This window comes from Meleagris gallopavo, chromosome 11 (assembly GCF_000146605.3).
Source record: "Meleagris gallopavo isolate NT-WF06-2002-E0010 breed Aviagen turkey brand Nicholas breeding stock chromosome 11, Turkey_5.1, whole genome shotgun sequence".
Lineage (NCBI taxonomy): Eukaryota > Metazoa > Chordata > Aves > Galliformes > Phasianidae > Meleagris > Meleagris gallopavo.
The window spans coordinates 18,163,979-18,185,309 of NC_015021.2; the positions used below are offsets into that span (position 1 = coordinate 18,163,979).

Consider the following 21,331-nt stretch of genomic DNA (forward strand, 5'->3'; position numbering starts at 1 on the left):
TTTACATAATCAAGGCTAGGGAGTAGAAAAAGATAAAGTAGCTAATGAATAAAAATAAATATGAGAAATGAGTGCTTACAATAAAGGCAGATGCTTGCTAATTCACACACTATTGAAATTGTTTAAAAAGTGAGCAGCTGACCTATTTAATGAGCACTCAAAGGATTCAAAAAATGCCAACAGATACAGCATTAAATTTCATAGTCACTCCCTTCCAAAAAAAAAAAAAAAGCTCTGTCACTATACAAACAGCAAATAACACTTGTGAATGTAATTAATAAGACGTAGGAGAGAACTGTAAGACATAACCTCAAAAATAAATGCAAGTGTTCTGAAAAGAGAGCGCATCATTGTAATTCTAGATTAGTAAAAGACCCATGCTTAAATTCACTGATGAACACGTTGACTCATTGGCCAGGTCAATAGGGAGGAGTTAACAACGCAGCACCACCCTTATCCAAGTTATCATTAACTCAATCTTACAGACCAAGAAACAAGGAAATGACAACATCCTAGTTACACAGAAATGCATAACAAACAGGCAAAAGATAATCACATAAATCAGTAAGAGAAAAGGAAAGTTAAACCACCAACAGTTTCACCAAAGCCAAAGTAATTAAGTGCAAAGCTACAATTGTAAGACATTAACTCAACTTCTAAGTGTTAACACAAGCTTAAATTTTTGCCTTCCACAAAACAATGACCAGAAAGCATACTTAATGATTAAATGATTTCCATCAAGAATCAATTCTCCTTTCTGAACTTTCTGGTTTATTCAATTTTCTTTCTTCCCCACAAGATTTCAAGATAATTTTGAGGCATCTATCCAGAACGACTTGCAAGCTTGCACTGCAAGATTTCAAGAACTACGTATGTTGGCACAAGTGAAGTGCAACATACTGACTGCATCATAAAAACTGTAAGACTGACATTCGCGGCTGGAGCAATTCATCTAGATAGCACTACGATATATCTTCACTTCTCTGTGTAAAGTAACAAGGTCTAAACATTAAAACTTGCTGTAAACCAACAAAATACTGCGCAAATTGTAGAGCTAAAAGGAGAACATCTAACCTCAGTAGCCTTCGTCCCGTGTCACAAGGCTTTGCTGGTTCTTCTGGAGGCAACAAACAAGAAAGGCTCTTTTGACCGGGAGATAATACATTTCAGCAAGGTCATTTACACAGCTGCATTACCCATCCTAAAGATCCCCATCACTGACCCTGCTCAGCCTGACACAAGCAAAAGGCAAGCAAGCCCACAAGTCCTCCAGAGTGAGTTTTCCTTCACTGCTTGCCTGGCAGTGGTGAGCAGCACCACAGAAAGATGTAAGCAGAGCATATTGCCTGCCATTATTCTTCTCCCCCACATCTCATATCTTACAAATTCATTCGTTACAGCTTCAGGAGATGAGAAAAAGTAGAATGGCTTTCCTGGCAAATAAGAAAGCGGTGACTAAAGCAGGTAATTTCTTCTACTTTTTTTTTTTTTTTTAAAAGCTATTTCCAAGCTTTAATCAGCTATCTACTCCCCTTAAATTCTCCCCTGCAATGAAAGGAAACCCCCAGAAAGAAATTTCTAATACTGGCTCTGGTGGGACCAAATCGATACATTTTAGCCCATTTCTTTTTAATAAACGCAATGATTTTAATCAAATTTGTTCAGAGGACAGAAGATTAGTTAAAGGAAAGAAGTAAATGAAACATTAAATGAAGGTATCACTGGGAATTAAAAGTGTAATTTTATGTTATTACCAGTGGTATATTATGAATAAAGAATATGCAAAATGCAATTAATATGCAGCACAATATGAACAGCATTTGAGAAAAATGAATTTAATATGTAGGACAGAAAGGTCACATTCTTAAAGCCAATTCAATTGGCTTTGCTCTGTTCAATTTCCTCATGTGCTCCTCTTCAAATGTTTCCAGGTACAGGGGACAGTCACTACTAAGTTCTGACATACTTGAAGGTGACTACAGTTCATGACAAACAACACAGTATATTCTCTATACAAAGCAAGACAATTCTTGGAAGCTTGTTTTCAGTTATGTAGAAAGCTTTTTCCGCTCACGGAGCTACGCGGAATGCAAAACATAGATCAACAGTTCATCGGAATACATCAAACATAATGCTATGAATTACAAAAGTAATAAAAGGTTTCTTGAAAGTTAATTATAAGCTTAGTTTATCTAAAATTACTATTCAGAATCACTCGCCAGTGTATAAAATCATAATTTCCAAAGCCATTCACTGTTCTCCATAGGGATGTTTAGGGGGAAACAGGAAGTAACATGAAGTTTGACCAACAGTACTTTGTAGCTGTAAGATACCATCAAGGTACCATCCCTTCTTCCATAGGATAATAGATTCGTTAAGCATGTTGGAGCTCAGATTACAACTGTATGCATGAGTCCTGTTTTTCTAAGACAAACATACCAGGAAATTCACACTGATCAAACTGATGGATTCTGTCATAATTATGACAATCAATAGTACGCATACATTAAGATTTCTTATACAACAGCAAAACAAACTGAAAAGGCTAAGTCAAAGGTACTTTAGAGCATCCATGAAACCAGCAATTATTTCCTCACTTTCCTGTAGGCATTATTTCATCCTTCCAGCCTAATTGCAGTTTCATAATTATTCCCTTATTCCAACCTATGTAACCCATCGACATCTCACTTCTAATAACTGGCGTTCTGTGCTTCTTCCAAAGAAGAAATGCACATTTTAACAAACAGTTTATAGAGGGCAACTGTGATCATTCCTACCAACCTTATGCAATGCACACATGAATGAGCTTAACTACACAATTTCTGTCAGCACCAAGCCCACAGGTGTCCAGCTGAGCTGGATCACATCTTTTAGAGATATATAACCTCTTGACTTGGTACTTAAACAGTAATATCATTAATTGCTTTGAATTTCTCTGTAGCTACAATTTACAGCTTCACTAACATAGTGCACTAAGTTTCCAAACATTTAATACACAAGGGTCACATTTCTAAACTGATTCCTAAGGATCAAACATTTAATAAATTTAACTTCAAAAGACAATTACTAATTCCAATCATGCCTCGGGCCTGATATCATAACCAAATTTTCCCTTTCCTGCAACAGGAAATACCATCAGAAGATCAAGCTTTCACCCAAGCTCTCTAACAACAGCCAGTTTATCCACACACACAAAAAAAAAAGTAGAGCAAAAGCAGAAAGTGTTAAATACTGACTAGCAGAAATACACATGGAGAACACTCTTCAAAGTGTTATTGCAACCTAGAGATCAATAATTCTGTGTTTGAGCTTGTCAAGTTATAACGTAACACCTCATACACTGAGTTTCTCAACATATCTATATCAAAGATGAGAATTTAAAGAGTTCCCTTTGTTTCATGAAGCGTGGTTTTGTAATTTACGCATTTCAGGGGTCAGTTACAACACAAACATTAAATAAATTAAGTACTAGTGATACCATTTTAAAATACCAAGTGCTAGAATTTGTCTTTATTTTAAGACACAAAGCCAGCTCTACATTACAAAATTAAACTTCTGAGACCACACTTCGCCACACAGTTGAACAGCTAAGAAATAAAGCTTTAATGCTTAGATTCTGTCAGTGCTTGGCAACAGTGACCAAGGTGACACCGGTCTCACACTTACAAGGCCAGTATTGCTTACCTGGTTCTGTTTGCTAACTCCTAAGAGCAAAAGCTTTGGTGAATTCTCTCTTTTGTGACTGTCATGACACGGATCATGCTACCATCGCTCATTTTGGATGTTTACTGGGCTATAAACTAATTAAACATCCCTCAGATACACTGCCACATATCTAGGGTTGTTCTAGCCTCACTCATGATCTAACCGATCACGAGAACAAGAAAAAAGAACATAAAAATATGAGAATATACCCAAAGGAGGGAAACAAGAAAGACAAAAGGACAGGAGGGCATGGCTGAAGATGGCTCGTTTGGTTTGAAGGAGGCTGAGGGATGACTGCATTGCTCCTCCTGAGGAAGCTGTGGCCAGCAAAGGGAGACATGCTGACCTCTTCTGTCTGGTGAGACAAAGAAAGCTCTGAAAGCTTTGAAAGTAAATTTTAAGTCATACAGCTTTTATTTTTCAAATCATTTATTTATAGCTTGCCTGTACCCTAACCCTTTGCCTCATTGCTGCGATTACTTCAGGTGATCAAGAAAGAAAGCAGTACAGTAAAACTACAAGTATGAAGTAGACAAAATTCAGTCTCAGAAAATATTTTGCTTCAATATTCCCATCCCCATATGATATGATAATGTAATAGACAACAAATCAGCAGATTAAAGATATTTTTCTAGGTAAGGCCCATTTTGACAAGCAATACACATTTTTTTCAGATACTTGCTATTGCCTTATTCATTCTTATGCAGAGGGCTATAAAAAGGTGCATGTTTTACTGATTAGACAAAGATAAACTGTATTTAGGCTGAGTAAGCAGTTAAAGCTTGTCCTTAATCCAGCTTTTAAGACTTCAGGTCTGACAGATAAAAAAACTAGTGAACACATCACCATTTGAGAATAAACTCAAACATGGAAGATACCTACTTTTAACTAATGAAAGTAATATTAATTGGTATTGCATTCACAGTTGAGGTGTGTTGCTGGAATTGCAGACAAGTAGAGACTACTCAAAAGTCAGGACAGGCAGTGATTTTGAAATGTTAATTAGAGAAACAAGGGATATGTGAACAAATGTGCTTATTGTGAGAAAAAGAGAAACCTTTTAGAACAAAGCATCCAGAATAACACTTCCAGTACAACAGAAAACATACCGTTAGCAGAATAGAGCAAACACCTACAGAGAACTTCAATTATGCAGTGTGCTGACCTTCGAGCCACCTTTCCACAGCACAGCACCTACAGACCCACCAGGTTTGCTAATGGCCAACCACACCTCCTACAGTCATCAGAAAGAGCTTCTTTGGTGGATTGGTAGTTGCAGAAAGGGATATCCGATGTGTTTTCATCTTTAGTCAGATAAATTACGTGACTATCATTAAGCTGGAAGAACTCTAAACTAACATTCATGGCAGTAATAACACAAGAACATTTTGCTAACTGGACTTTTGGGAAAGCTTCAGAACAATATCTGCAGGAAACACCAAATAAGTTTACTTCTACTCTTTGCTTCTATTGAATCTGACAGACGTATGAATTCTGACAATTTCAGTTTTTCTACTAATATTCTCATGCACCTTCTGTTGTGATTTCTTCTTTAAAAGCTTCACTCAAACCATAAAAAAACAAAAACTTAGAAATCAATAGCAAGTGATCCTGAATCTAATGTAGGTTACTGTGAGTTGCAACATGAATTTAATCCCACTGAGATTAATGAAGTGCAACAGAAGTAGTGAAAAGCATCAGAAACTTCTCTATATATCCCTTCTGCATGGAGCTCCATGGGAGGAAGGTGAGTGAAAATTAAGACTGAGTTTGCCATTTTCTACTGTGATATAATATAGAAAGGACTGAAAAAACAACTTTAAGCCAAGAAACAGCTTCAGTGTTGTTGCACTCCCAAAACACGAAATAAAAGGCACTTGAGCATAGGCAGAGATTGCTTATTTTCCTACAGAACAGCAGTTTGAAAGCTCATAGGTGGAGTGGAAAAGTTATTAATTTACAATTTTTGATTGCTTTAGAACATGTCAAATACCAGAATCATCTCACTACCCCCAGTGCTTATTCAGCTATACCACCTAGTTATTTTTGTTTTACTGATCTCCTTGGAACAGGGCCAAGTCTATCTCCATTTTTCTTTCCCCTATTGTTCAAATTTGAGAGTTGAGGAGGGAAGATTGCACAATTTTCAACTGCCTGAACTGTGGGACCGGAACACATCCACACATACAGATTGGTTAACTGAAAGTGATGTCAGAATTAATATGCACGCTTATTTCCTTAACGAAGAGAACTTGCATAGGAATATGAACTTATTTTTAGTTTTACTGACACGAGTAAACTCATTAGCAGACCAACTATGGGGTAACTAAGAAAAGACTTCAGCTGGTATCATAGTAAATTCCCAACAGTTGCAGAATGCAACAGATAATTTCATTTCAAATTGACATCAATTTGTTGTAACACAATACACTAATGCAATATAATACCAACAGAAGGGGCTGTTCTGAAAAAAAATCCTTACAATTAAACTTCCTGGATTTTATCAATAGTAACTTTTTTTTTTTTTAAGACAATAAGAATCAATTTTCATTTAATATACATTTTCAAATAAGGCAGCCAAAGGCCAGAACTGGAGGATTCCAGTTATTGCAAATAAAATTAATCTTTTAGAATTCAAACTATGGTAGATTCTGTTCGTATCTGATTTCATCTATTATAATTAATGGATCATAGAAGAATAGTTACAAAATATATTAATTACATTTCAATGCAGTCATGAAAATTATATTGTCATAGTCTGTGCCACCTATAAAGTTTGTTTCAGTAAGTAATACCAAAATTACATTATTTCATCTCTAAGGTAATAGTTAAAGATCAACCTTTACATACAACTGTTTTTGCTTACGTACATTAAAAACATGAGTATACATATATACACACACAGTAGATCATCTATGCATCAGTGAAGACAGCACAGTAACAGAAGTTACAAAAAAATACCCATTAAAAAGAACACATTTTGTTTGAAGCAAAATATTCTACAGAAATCAGTTTTCTAAGGAAATTCTACAGTTCAGTCAGAACTTTAAGCTTTGTGACAAGGTAAGATTTATTCTTGCAAGTTAAAGCTCTCACACTTGTTGAGCATGTAGGACATCAATAACTTGACGCAACGTTTTCAAATGCATGAGTGCAAAATGGAGACATGCCCAGTTTGATTGACCAGAGGACCACAAACTCATGCTTGCAAGACTTCCACACCAAATTTGCTCTACAGCTGACCAACCTGTGGCAAAACCACAGTGAGTCTGGGTTTATCTGAGGCTCACTGCACAAGCTCTCCCTGGTCCTCTGCCATAGAGCACTTAAGGTACTCAGTGTACTGGTAAGTAAAAAGAGCACAGCTGCATACAGTAATAATTAACACAGTTGTGCCCTGCTGCTTTGAAGCTGTTGTCTACATTTAGGAATCCCTAACTTGCTGTGCTGCTTGATAATTCACATAATACAGTAGTACAAAGCAGGTCTCTGGATAACTCAATGAAGAACATCTTTCTTTCTTAGTCAAGGGCATCTACTCAGGGTATCATCTGCCAGAACCCACTGAAAGCCAGCAAAACCTATCACTACTTTTTAGGAAACATTTCTAGAAATTCAAGCCCACCTTTCACCATGAACCCTGAGTCAAGCTCCTCCTCAAAAGAGGAAGTAGACACGTCGATACACATTCAATTTGAGTTTCTGGAATAGAAACAGAAGAGTTGTGCCCCTGCAGAAACATTACTACTGATTTCATATGGGAAGACAGACAAATTCCTAGAGAGGGTTACAATAAAACAAATACTATACAGACTAACCTAGGACTAAGTGTTCCAGATTAAAAAGAACGGCAAACATTGGTAATTCTTGGACATTTCCCCCCACCCCCTTATTTCACATGCCAAATGACTAGCCTTATGACTGTCATATACACAGGTACACTCACTGTGCCCACAAGTGGCTCCAACACCTTAGTGAACCTCAACCTGCCATAAAACTAAAAGCAAGAGCACAATATTATTTGCCTACTTTTTCAGCTCAGTGGTCATTTTGTGTTTAGCATGTAGGTCCAAGGCATAGAACCCAGTTCACATGACCTTCATTTCTGCAGCAGGTTAAAGGAATGGTTTCCATTTACTGCATAAGACTATCTCAGCATCACAGGACACTGAAGATGATGTATTGAGGATGAATGTAAGCTAAGCAACTTCAGGGTGTTTTATGATGTTACCCATATTCTAAGTTAATATGAGATTTTTTATATTGGTACATTACTGCATCTGGGGCCACTGGAGCTATGCTGCAGCTTCTTTACCAGATTGCAGTATATTTCTTCACAGTACCTACCTACTTTCAAATTTAAGCAAGCCCAGGGGAATGCAGCCATTCGCAATTTGTGTTGATAGCCTAGCTGCTTTGCTGTCATTTCTCTCAAGAGAACTTGTTAGGTATAATACCTCTAAGAAAAGGTTTAAGTAACACTTTGTTCCCAGACCCGAGAAAAATAAAAATAATTTTAATTACATTTCCATTTCAATATCATGCCACTTTCTTTACTATGACAACCAACTACATTTTGTACTGCAACAGATTTTGAAAAAAAAAAATAAAACAAATTCCAGCTAGCTCCTTCAGGTATGAAGGAGGCTTTATTTATTCAGTACTAGGTATCTGAAATGGCTGCCATAAAGGAACTATAAAAAACATTTGAACAGATAGTTCTTATTGGAAAAAAAAAAAAGATGAGAAAAAAAATCTGAAGCATAGCTTGAAGACAACTCATAAGAATGTTTCCATTTGTCAAGCTTCACCTGGTCCTAAGGTATAGGAAAAACATGAATTAAAAATATTGGGGAAGAAAGGTAGCATGCTTCCCACAGAACAAATACTGGGGAAAAGCCAAAAAACTCTGTTAGTTCTTACTGCAAATGTATTATTATAAGCCTTACAGAACCATCAACAATTTAAGCCTGAAATGTCAATGGCTACATCCCCCATTTTCAGCTCTGTCTCTACTAAACACTCCAGTTCTGCCCACACCCTATCCTATATTTCTACTAGACGTGCCTCAACACATAGGTACCAAGCACATGTTTTTGTTATATTTGTGTAAGGGAGAAAGGAACTAACAGCTAAATGAAGAACTGAGCATAGAAGCAGAAAAACGCAGAAGAAAGTGGATTAAATAAGCTTTAGAAGCCTTGAAAGGAAATGGAAAGTACTTATTACTTACATTGTAAAGGAGAAAGAAAAAAGAGTATACTTATTTATTTTTGGCACTGCACTTTGCAGGTAGGAAAAATGTCCTCTTATGTTTTGAGGGAAAAGTTCTATAGTGACACATCAAAAAGATGGCTTTCAGATGAAGTAAATTGAGCTCATGAAATTATACTTTTGAAATGCCATCTATCATTCTGTGAAAGATTTGTCTACAAGCGTAGACTAAAACAGTGATAGTACTGTCTAGGATAAAGGATCCTATTTACCTCAACGCATCATACTTCATAAAAATAACATCCAAGATAAAGCTTGTAATAAATGCTAGTCAGTCAGCTCAAAGCAAATCAGCGAAGTCTGTAACAACAAAGTCAGCAACTCTCAGAGCAGCAGGTTTTAACAGAGCAGGCACAGATTATTTCAATGAAAGACATAGATGGACTGAGGAACAGAGGTGAAAACAGTGAAATTAACCCTTCCATCTTCCTAAAAAAAAAACAATGAACCTGCCCACCCTTAATGTGATCAACCCCATCTTTAAACAAGCCATTGAAATGTGAGGCTTATAAATTTAATTTTGTGAAGCATTACTTATTTTATATTTTCCTTGTAGTAGCTGAAACCTCAGTTACTTTCATTACAGCATTATTTATATATGTCACTAAAAGTAAAGCCTCTTATTTGTTTCCATGGAAACTACAACAAATACCAAAGAAGAGACCCTAAACTCTCTCTGGGCAGCCTGTGTCAATCACAGGCTCTGTCACAGCATAGAAATGCTCCCAGGTCCTTAGAGGGAACCTCTTATGTCCCTGTGTGTGTGTCTCCATTGCCTCCCATCCTGACACCAGGTGCCACTGAAAAAAAGAAAAAAAACAAAAAAAAACCTGCCTTCATCCTCTCTGAACTCTCCCTTCAGGTATTTATGGACATTCAAGAGATTCCCAAGCTTCCTCCTCTCCAGGCTGAGCAGTCCCAGCTCTCTCAGCCTTTCCTAAAAGAAGAGGTGCTTCAATCCCTTCAGCATCTTCGTTAGCCCTATGCTGGGCACTATCATTCATTGATTTTCTTACTATAACACAGGCCTATTTGCTAGCATACATACTTTGGAACAAAGTTTTAAACCATTTTGTTTTTAGCAAATGTGAAAAATCCAGCAGCAATTATCATTATTTGTTGCTTAAATAAATACTATAATTTTACAGGGAAAAAATTAAAATGCATTAGCTCCTGCTAACACTTTTCAGCACTGAATCTATTCCCAAGATATTCTTGCTAAAATAATGACTTAAGGAAATTAGTCAAAAATAGTTCCACGCGCTCCCAACTATAGACTGTATAGATGAGCGTCCTTCAAGCATTTCAAGTCACTGTTTGACTAAATACTGTTTTAGAACTTACGGGCCAGCACATGCACCTCCTCCTCTGCTTTTGCTTTCATGATTACACAGAAAAAAAAAATCTTTATCATTATGGTACTTCATGGCATTTTCCTTAATAGTTTGAGGGATTTTCTGATGGTTAATTTCCAAACATTATTAACACAGATAGAAGGAACAGAAAGAATGATCAATTAACAAGTTATTAGCTTTGCCCCATCCAGCCTGGCTCAGGCTTGATCAACATACAACAGAAATGCATAAGACTTCTTTTACCTCCTCATTCTCACTTAAATAACAAGCCTGCAAATTCATCTCACTGATTTATAACACGTGTGAGTTCCCAACACCTAGAAATAAAGCACCTTCTTTACTAATTTCAATAGGAAAAATATTTGTATGAAAGGAGGTTGAAAGAATATTCTTGGCTCACAAGCCAAACAAATAAATTACTGCTGTCATCATGAAGAGTCCAGTTACTGGAGAAAAAAAAGCTGAAAAAAATTTCAGTTAATCTGAAGTTTTACTATTTATAACATTTTAATTTGCAGTGTAAGAACATAACTGATTCAGAAAGAAATAGCTCTCAGTTCAATTCCCTCTTCCCTTGCTCCTAACTGAAAGTAAGTTTACTGGAAATATTTGCAGTACAGAACTGTCTGTGTCTGGCACACTAGACAGGAGGGGTTCCCACTGGAGTGAATACTCTGTGCCTTTGGATTTTCCTAGGCTCATTTCCTACGTGCGAGCTTCTACTCAACCAAATAAGCAGCAGTAGCATTAGTTCATTTTTTTATTATTATTATTGACATTGATTATTGATATCGATGGAAATTTTAATCTTCCACTAAAGTCAGAATATAACCTGTGGTAATTTTGCTAATCAGTACCATTTCATCAGTTGCTTGCAGGGACCATTCAGCAGTTGATAGAAAAATCATGATTCAGACCACGATATGGAAGCAGTTCTCATACATGCAATCAGCTGGAGTACAGAGATATACAAATGCATAACTATGCATCACAATACACTCATCTTAAGAGAAGAGGCTGGGACAAATCAATGTCAGCATCATTATGAAGCTAAGTAGCCTTATTATATGCAGAGATTTGCTGGTGGTTAAGTCTGAACTTCTGCAAATTTGCCTAATCATATTTAGCCCATACCTTGGCTAGATAGAAAGTGCTCTAGATTGCTCTCTGTGGCATTGCAAATGATACAATTTACTGTACAGTTGAAGTCAAATATATGGAGGGAAGGAGGCTGGGGAAATGTGTGGAGTTGGTAATGCTGAGTTCCATTTCATTTTTCATTTTAAGTTTTCCTTCTCTTTGTTTACAGTAACAGTAATAATTAATTACATGAACAACAGTTCTGAACTGTCTGGTTTATTCAGTGAAATTACGTTACCGGTTTTCATACTGCCAGAACTCATTTTCTATCTTCGTACAGGATTCAGGTCTCCGAATGTATTGTAATATAAATAGGAGAGAAAAAAGAAGGGTGAGCAGCCCACCATGGATGATGGACTATTAGAGATGGCCTTAAAGAGCCCAATCATCCAATTGTTTGTACTACCACGTAAATAAAGGAGAGTCTGTTCGAAGTACAAAGTAAGTGTGTTCTTCAATTAACAAAGTTTGATTTTTAGTTGAATGAAACAACTTGACTGACAGTTAACAGTTTATTCTAAATATATGATAATGTGACTGACATTTGTAATCTTCCACCTGAAGATCAAACCTGCCAAATTTTGAATGCGCAAGTATCTGACAAATATGTAAATACTAACACAAAAAGAGGGCTGCAGTGTAGAGCTGATCAGGCTACCTTACAATCAAGCATACAGAAATGACAGCTATGTTAATTTCCTTTGTTCATAGTTTTTAACAAGACCGTGGTAAGAAATGGGGATTAAATTCAGTAACTTTTAAAAATATGTTAAAAATAACAAGCACTGAAATAGAGACGTGGTGCTGTCTAGCAGATTGTAAAGTGTGTGAATCTCTATTTAAGAATCCCTTCAGAATAATTCAGAGAAAACATTACAAAACAATTTTTACTATATAGCATGTATTTACTGTTTAACGCAATAGAAAGCAGTAAGCTCTTAGTACTACTTACAGGTTAAATTTCTTACACAATTGCACTTTGCTAGTGGTGTGTCTGGTATAAGACATCAGGAAAATGCACGGAGGAGACCAAAAATTTCTTTTTAGAGTAGCACTGTGTTTGTCATTAACAACCTTTAACTCCACCATGTTAGAGGTTCTCTTTCACAACCATTTCAGTACAACACTCCATATACTTTTGAATGCTAGCACAAAACTGAAGTTTGAGCTGAAAATTAAAAGCTTTCTAAAACTGATAGTGGATTAGATACTTCCCAGCATTGAAGTTATCTCAAGTGTTTCTTACAATGAAATTCTAACCGATATCCATTCTTATACTAATACTTTTGCACTTAAAGGTTTCACTGATAATAATCATTAGATTCATTTACTCAGCCAGCAGCCACACAAAAACAGTTTACTTTCAATATGCTTTAAGACAACAATATGTACTCTAATAACTATATAACATACACTGAAAGAAAATGGAAAATTTTAAATAATAATTGAGAGAAAGAATACCATCTACTTGGAATTATATGTTCTTTAGAAACAACTGAAAAACAGCTATATATATATTATATATGTATAGTATTGTATAGCTGCTGCATGCAATGTTTCCATGTAATAACCATAAGTCACAAATGTGCCTATTGAAAAGAAACTACAAAGCAGAACCATTATGTTAGTGGAATTCTCCAGGGTGGTTTGTGATACGCAAGTTCGATATATCCTTGCCAGGTAATTGGTAAGCATTTCTAACATTTCATCCTTTCTAAGCACTGAAAAGGTAATATTATTTAACTGGTACACAGGTCATAAAAATCCAAGGAGCTTACCCTGGGTCACCAGAAAGAAGCCCAGATCCAAATGTTATTTCCAACGTCCAGACAAGAAATCTAAAAAAGAGAATAAAAAAGGGTTTGTGACAAACCTGACACACAGTACTCTGAAAGTAGTAAAATCAATTGTGACATTTTTCATTTATTTGTAAATGCCTCTTCAGCACTATGCTCACTCAAAAAGACAGCTGACTCTTATAGAACAGGGGAGGTGATGGTAAGAAAGAGAAATCCTGACAGTTCCTTTAATGAGATTCTGCACTGATGTTATGAGATAGCAAGCCCACAGAACATTCCTACCCACTCTGGGAATTATGCTGCTAGAACCATTCAAAGTAGGAACTCCCTACGTTCACATATTGCAAATGTAGGATAACTTTTAACAGGACATGAAACTTGCCCCACAAACACTGCAAGAACAATCAGAAGCAGGGGGGATTTTAATAATTGTAGCCATGCACGACTGCATATTAATACAGGAAGAGGCCATACACCAGAGAAGCTAGAGCTCAAGTGCACTTCTTTTGAGATACCTCCAGTTTAAACCATTTCACACCCAAGCTTTCCACCAATATCCCTTCCTCGCAGATGAAACATGCTGTGCAGTACTGCATCACGTTATCTTTCACTGGGAGTGGAACTGAATCTCTCACAACAGCCTCAGGTAGCACTAGCACTTCATCCTCTGTTAACATTGGCAAAACAATTTTGAAAAAGAAAAAACCCACACCTCTATTCCTAACTCTTTTGAATTAAGTTCAAGTATTTGGGTAGGAAAAAAAAAAGAAGAGAAGTTCCAAAGCAGTAGCAAGCACTTGGCTTGACAATCTTAACAGAAGCAGTACAGTAATCCACACTCGGGAAACACTTGACGATTCAGCCACTTATAAAAAATAAGTCCAGATCTTTTTAGAGTATGGAAGAGATTTTCAAGGAAATCATTTTTTGGCACCATCAGCTTAAGGATGCAGATAAATTGTTACTTCAAAGTGCTCTGCACAATTCTCATTGGTCTACGGAGTCTTAAAAAAGAAAAAAGGCTCCGTTGCTAGAATCAAGGACAGCGGTTTATTTTCGCTATTAGCTTCTGTTTTCCCTTACTGAAGATTCACCCTTCACAGAAACATTTTAAAATCAGCATAACAAAGCCTAGCCCAACACTAAGTCACCTGCTGAGCAAATCAATCCAAGTTAACAAAAATAAAGTACTTCAAAACAAGTTCTCTGGCAGTTTGTGATTAATATCAGTTCTCATCACTTAAAAGACCATTGATATTTCATTCTTAGAAGCATACTGTTACTCCGAGCAACCTTTCAAATTTGGATGGAAAGCAGAAAAGGCCAGATTCTGACCTCTGCTCCAGTACAGGAGCACCAATGAAATCTAATGAAGTCAACAGGCATTTACTCCAGAAAGGAAAAAAAAAAATTACTGTTTAGCTCTGAGAAAGGCTGCTTTATAATTCAGACAGGTGATCTGGAGGCACAGCAGAGCAATAATGACTAACATCACATACTAGAGGGAGTATAAATTTTAATGATACCACTCATAAAACCCGCATTTTAAAGGTTACAAAACAGAAACAAGCTTACAAAGAAAACATATAAATCATTCAAGGTGTCGGGTTCTTGCTCCTTAGCTATTTTTTAAGAATTAACTGCCTGTCCATCACTAAAACTAGAATGCATTGCACCTATTCACACAGGGCTGAAAAGGAGCTTACACCGGAGATCAGCAAGCACATTGGACTATAACCTCCACTCTCAGCAACCCAAGAGTCGTGACCATTTGTAGCTTCGTCATTTTACTCATAAATCAATAAGACTAAACAAAATTGCTTGTCTAAATATCAGGGAATTTGGCCAAGATCACAACACGTAATTACTATAAATAGGCCAGGTAAGTTACATCAGTATTTCATATCCAGACACGTGTGTGGCCTTTATCATTTGCTCATACGCATTTCTTTGTGTTCCCTTAAATTTCTGTAACGGGATGCTCACAAAACCAGACTGGATCCCGAATGTTTTGAAATAGTAAACATCAAGGAGTAAACATACACAGGAGCAGGGAAGTCCATTAAAAGGCAGGAGCATTCACCGCATTTCTTTCTTTGTTCAACCTTAACTTGCAAGCTTTATTCCCCTGCGTATAAAATTAAAGTTCACCCCAAAAACTGCTGTGTCATTTTAGCAAGGACTGAAGTGGGTTTCTGAGCAAATCACCATGTGTGAGCATAGTACTCCAAATTATTTGCAGCATAAATTGACCTAATTTATTAGCAAGCGCTAGTAAAATTAACTATTATTTATATACATCTGTTATTAAAATCTGCTAAATCAAACATTAACTGTAGGTCCAACATGCAAATAGAAACAAATAACACCATTCCAAACAAACAAAACTAATTAGCCATCCTAATCCTCCTACCCAAAGCCAACACAACATTAATCCTATCTACTCTTCATTACCCAACAAATTCCTTTTTCATTATTCATGGCTCTAGCATCCTCCTAGCAGCTTAAGCACATAATTCTACTAGCATAAAGGTTCAGTCAAATTTCAACTATAATACGCCCTATTCAGCCTCTAAAAGAACAGGCTTGCTTCAGGAGTAAATTAGGAGATAAGCAGACCTCTCTGGGTGCTAGAAATGCTTAAATATATCCCAAACATTTCAAGAACAGTGAACATCCTCTGTACATTCTCATCTGGCTCACAATAAGGTTAAAGTTGTTCAAATTCCAGGGCATTTGTAGGAGAAATTGGACCCAGCTTTCACACAGAGTACCATTTACACCAGTCAAATGGTCTGAAGCAAACGTTTCTTTTGCTTGTAGTTTCAAACTGTCTTTCTTCTTTTTGACTACAAGCCTTTTATTCATCCTTTCCTCCACTGATGCACGGGAAAGCTGCAACAACTTCTCTATCCTGCTCTCCATTCATACCAGAAGGATGAGTAAGAAAGTGAACCTTATATTACGCCTTATTACTTTAATTGCTCTTTACAACAATTACAACTCTATTGTTGTACCTATACACAAGCCTTCAATACAGGACATTTTAAACAGTTGGTTGTTAACTAAGTTATTAGCTCAAAGTAAGTCAAAACTAACGGTGAACTTTGATGCATTTGTTACTCAAATCCACAGACCCTTGAAATTGTACAGGATCTCAGAAATAACGCTCGGTTTTGCAGATCAGATGTTTCTTATCTCAAGGAAAAAAAAAAAAAAAAAATCAGCCTCTCTATTTCACTGCCCACCATAAGACCCACATCGCATCTCACCAGTTTGTGTCAGCTACAGACTCACTGGAGGGTGCTGCATTAGGGCTCTTCAACAGAGCTGCAAGTAGCATTACTCCACAGCACACTTATGCCCTGGGCTACCTTCTGGAAGCAGGGTACTGGCAGCCAGGTTCACCAACCAAATGACTTCTCTACAGACTTGCAGCATGCTGCTTCAGATGAGGCTGTTAGTTTTTAAGAGCTTTAACAGTAGATTTCTGAATATCCTTCCTGATTGAGCTGTTTAATGGATAACTTGAAGCCTATTTATTTTTTTTTTTCCTGTGAGTAGACAAACAGTAAAAGGCACTTGCACAAGGTCATCTTGCCTTGTTGCAAAGCCTAACAAGGGTATCAGATAAGGCCTCACCCCAAGTCCTGTAATGTCAGTGGGAACATTTCCACTGGTTGAATTTTAATACTGAATAGAGATTTGGGTTCAACCACACATTTACAAAGCTCTAACTGGCAATGCTCACTGGATCTAAGGCTGAATTTGAAATTTCTACATCCACGCACCAACTATCAGAATCACTCACCCTCTTAAGATGTTTGTGGTTAAAGAAAACTAATTATTTCGTTTCCTATGAGTTGTTTTCCTAGTTCCAGAATCTTTGTCTTTAACTCCGGAGCAATGCTATCTAAGTGAACTGCTAACGTAAGGCAGTATTGTTTTACCAATCTTCTTTTACGTCTTAAAGAACTTCCTAAAGAAAACAAACTTCAACAATGATCTCACCATTTATACAGTGCTGAATTTCAACTGCAGTAATTGTGTTGCTGTGAGCTATGACAACTTTCCCATGGGGGAGAAACGACCCGGTAACGCAAGAAAAGCAAAGTCAAAAGTAAGGTAAGCTGGGGGAGGGAAAGGATTTCCCCCTAGGATGAGATAAATATAATTTCACACGGCAGTGTATATCTCTCTTAAGCCTCAGGTGGTTTTAAGTTAATGAGATTAGTTCCAGCAGGCAGTGAAATCCCAGGATATAGGATTTAATATTTTAGCAGTTTTCACTTCATCCAGCAAGTACAGTATAGTCAATCTTTGTGTCATTTTGTTATTGTCCTGGTTTGGGTCTCATTTTCAGATTCAAGTCTGGCTAAGGCAACCCGTAACTTTGGCTTGAAAGCTTAAGTATTATGTAAAGAATGTGCTTAAATATTTAAAAAGGCAGAGAAAGGAAGCAGACATCTAGAGGAAAGCATTTTTTCCATTCTTCAACTTTTCATGAGTACTTTTATGTAATGCAATTTCATTCTTTACTAACTTCTGATTTTTATTTAATAATACATTTAACCCTTAACACAAAAAACACAGAAACTAACATTGCATTGTTAAAATTTAGTCCCTAAAGAGATGGCTATTAACAGATTAAGACAAATGAGTAGTTCAATATAATTTAAGTGCAGAATGACCACTGCACAGCTCAGCACAGCCAGTACTGGCTGTGTCAGATGTTAGCATCAGTCATTACACAGAGCTGTTACGCAGAAGCCTTCCCAAAGCCAACATACAGGAAAAGAAAAAAAAACCTCATGCAACACTTAGTGATTTCCATGCACTAAAAATTCTTTCACGGCCAGCTGTATTTCAGCTCACAATTGCTGTATATTAGCAACCAGTGGTTTAAGAAGTATCAGTTGTTTCACACTTTGGACAATATTTTTAGCTGTGATTTTAAGCATTTTTTGTGATAACATTACTAGTGTAAAGAAAAGAGAAAAATCTGGTGCTGACAACATGCTTCTGACAGCTCATTCCTATCCCATACAGTACTGACCACAGCTCTTTCTTCTCTCTGGCAAAACAAAACATGAAACCAAGTCCAGCACACAAATATGATGATCGTGTAAGTTTCAGGCTTCTCTCCGAGACTGACTGATTAAACTACCAATCTAGACAACGTGCAAAGAAACTGTTTTTATCAGGGTAGCTTAACCTCAAAACACAAAATGCACTCTACTCAAAAGGTTTCCTAGATTCACAGGAAAACACTGCATTTATTTTAGTTATACTTTACAAACTTGATTTTAATACAAGCAGGTCACACCCATTCACCATTTTAACTTCTGTTGCTTTCGCTTGTAAGGTTGCATCTAACTTCTCATTCATGCCAAACCACCTCCCCATTATCTTCATCCCTTGTCTCCCATAAAGATGTTCTTCCTATCTGAGCTTTTGTTGCTTCATATTAACCAAGTATCTTTAGTTGCACTCAGAGAAATTCAGTCATCTTTGTCAGAGGAGTGGGAGAGTTTCGTCAGTTGGTGACAGGGTAAACAGAGGCAAAAGCAACCTAACAGGCAACTGCAAAATGCTGTGAGATCTATTCCTGTGTTGGATGGAAATAATGGGCTGAAGCCTCACCTGGGACAAAGCTGTATAGTCCTATAGAAGGAAGGCAGTAACAGCACAGGAGTCTGAGGACACAGAGGCCAGCGGATTCCCAATGATTCAGATCTTATGGCCATTTTACTCTGATCTGCTGAATAAACAACGGAACGCTCTGCATCTCTCGCAACTGCTCTGCCTGTAACTTGGAGAAAATTAGTTGCATAATTATGTGGATGCATTTTAGCATCACTTGCATGTTGCATTCTCCTGTCATGTTATTTAAATACTTGTTTACCTGAGAAGTAAATACATTTGTTCTTAAGCCCAATAAATACTTCCAGATCAGCACAAAGCGAAGCATGCTACTTTCAATTAACTATATCATGCCGATATAATCCCCCAGCAATACCAAAATGAAGTACTAGGGTAACTGTTACAAAAGTACTACAATTGTAAGTGTTGCCAGAATGCATTATGCTCTCTGTTGACAAAGGATTATTTAACCTGGGAACACCTTTCACACATACCAATAACAGGCACAAAAGGTTCAAAAAAGGAGCCTATTTTCAAGCAGTTATTAATCTCTCCCATCATTTACCTTTATCAGTCTCTGAAAATAACAGACCCAGCAGAAAAATATCTATAGAAGTATGACTGCAGGGTGAGTTACTTTGAAACATTTTCAAAAGGAAGCAAAACAAAAAAGTAAGTCTAAGTTTTCATCTAAGTTTTGAGCCCACAAGGATCAATGAAAGGGAACAATCAGAATCCTTCAAATAATCCCAAATCAAGAACCCTCATACAATTATACTTGCCATAATATATAGGCTCTATAATTTAATAGTTGCACAGTATTCTAGAAGACTTCTACAGTAACACTACGCAGCTTTGTGACTGTATTCTAAAATATTAATGTGTGAAGTGATCTTAATCTACTCTGAGCAGTCTTCAAAGAGGCCCAAATACTTGTTTTAACCTTACTTCTCTCTCTTTTGCCTTGGCCAAGTCCATTTCTACTACACACACTTTCACTGTGAAGTGAATCACTGCCCAAAAGTTCCCTTGTAGAGCCTATTAGCAGCATTTGGCTAAAGACAAAACAGTGGCATTAAGAACTGCAACCAGATAAAGGGTGTGTATATGAGAGCATCTATACTTGTGCAGAAGTACAAATACAGACATACTTTCCTGGATAAATAGAAAGCAGTCTTCACGCAAATGGAAAAAAATCTGCATAGTTCAGCTAAGGGACACGCACATGTTCTCTGCACAAAAACATAACCCAATCGCTGCCCTGTTTATCTCAGAACAGAACTTGCCCTATCAGAACAGATACTCCAAGGAAGAAAAATAACAGGGTAGAAAAATATTGAGTCTGAAGTCTTAATCCTTCAAACTTCTGCTCTTAAGGCCAGAGAGCTGCCATCTACAGCATCCTGGTCTCAGTGGGGATTCAGCTTCCTCCTGCTGGAACACAGTAGATGGACACAATGCCTTGAATGGAGACTTGGTTTGGGAGGGGAGAACTGCTGACGTGTACAAAGGCATAAGGCTGATGTATACAAACAAGGACAGGCTACAAAGTTTGAGGAAATATGCAAACTAAGGTACAGTTTCACGATGAAAATTAGATAATAAAATGGACAAAGGTTGTCAGGAGAATTTTCACATTCCTTTACATTTACTGAAATAAGTGTTGACTGATATATTCAGTTTCATCATGGCGAGCATTAGATAAGGGCTCTTGGACTAACTCAACATGATGCATCGCCTGACAGCTAGAAAAAGTAAACAGCTCAAGCTGCAATCTTGTCCTCTTTGGCTTCTGAGATCTGACAAGAGTGAATCTGACAGGAAGCTCGTAGAGAAAGCTGGGAAATACAGCTGGCAATTCAAATTCCTACTCAGCAAATGCCCACTACAGTTGGTTCTAGAGGCTGAGACTTAAACCCACACTTCTGACCACGGTCACCATTAAAGATTGCCAGTGAAAGCATTTGCAAGATAATAAGCCGTTTATTCTTGGAAAGCACTCCAGCAACACTTTGGCATCTCAACACAGCATCACACTAGTCTACAAAGCTCACTCATGCATGAGTAAGAGTGAATACTTACTATTTCACAGACAGAAAAGACCTCTATGGTAAGAGAACAGGGCAAATACAAACAGGGTGCTCTGGCAGCCTTCAAGCAAGAAATGCCCTTCACTTAACATACCAAACACTCTCTGCACTCCTGTTGGTTCAACAGCTTTTCAGTAGCAAATCATTTCTGAACCACCAGAACAAAGTCCCTTCAACCACAGAATCATAGAATGGCTTGGAAGGGACCTCAAGGATCATTAATCCCCAACCCCCCAACCACAGGCAGGGCCACCAACCTGCCCATTTCATACTAGACCAGGCTGCCCAGGGCCCCATCCAACCCGGCCTTGAGCACCTCCAGGGA

At 37.3% G+C, this 21,331-nt stretch overlaps 1 long non-coding RNA gene across 4 annotated transcripts in view; it reads right to left on the bottom strand.

The window, feature by feature from the left end:
• The window catches only part of LOC116217062, a 105,427-nt gene that overhangs the window by 55,639 nt on the left and 28,457 nt on the right, over window positions 1-21,331 (bottom strand). For 2 of the 4 annotated variants that reach the window (XR_004160988.1, XR_004160986.1), the window contains exon 2: window positions 13,253-13,312. This is a non-coding gene — a long non-coding RNA (uncharacterized LOC116217062). Of the gene's footprint in view, window positions 1-13,252; window positions 13,313-16,545; window positions 16,745-18,916; window positions 19,241-21,331 lie in introns of those variants that run through there. The other 2 variants (XR_004160989.1, XR_004160987.1) reach the window with 2 other exon arrangements.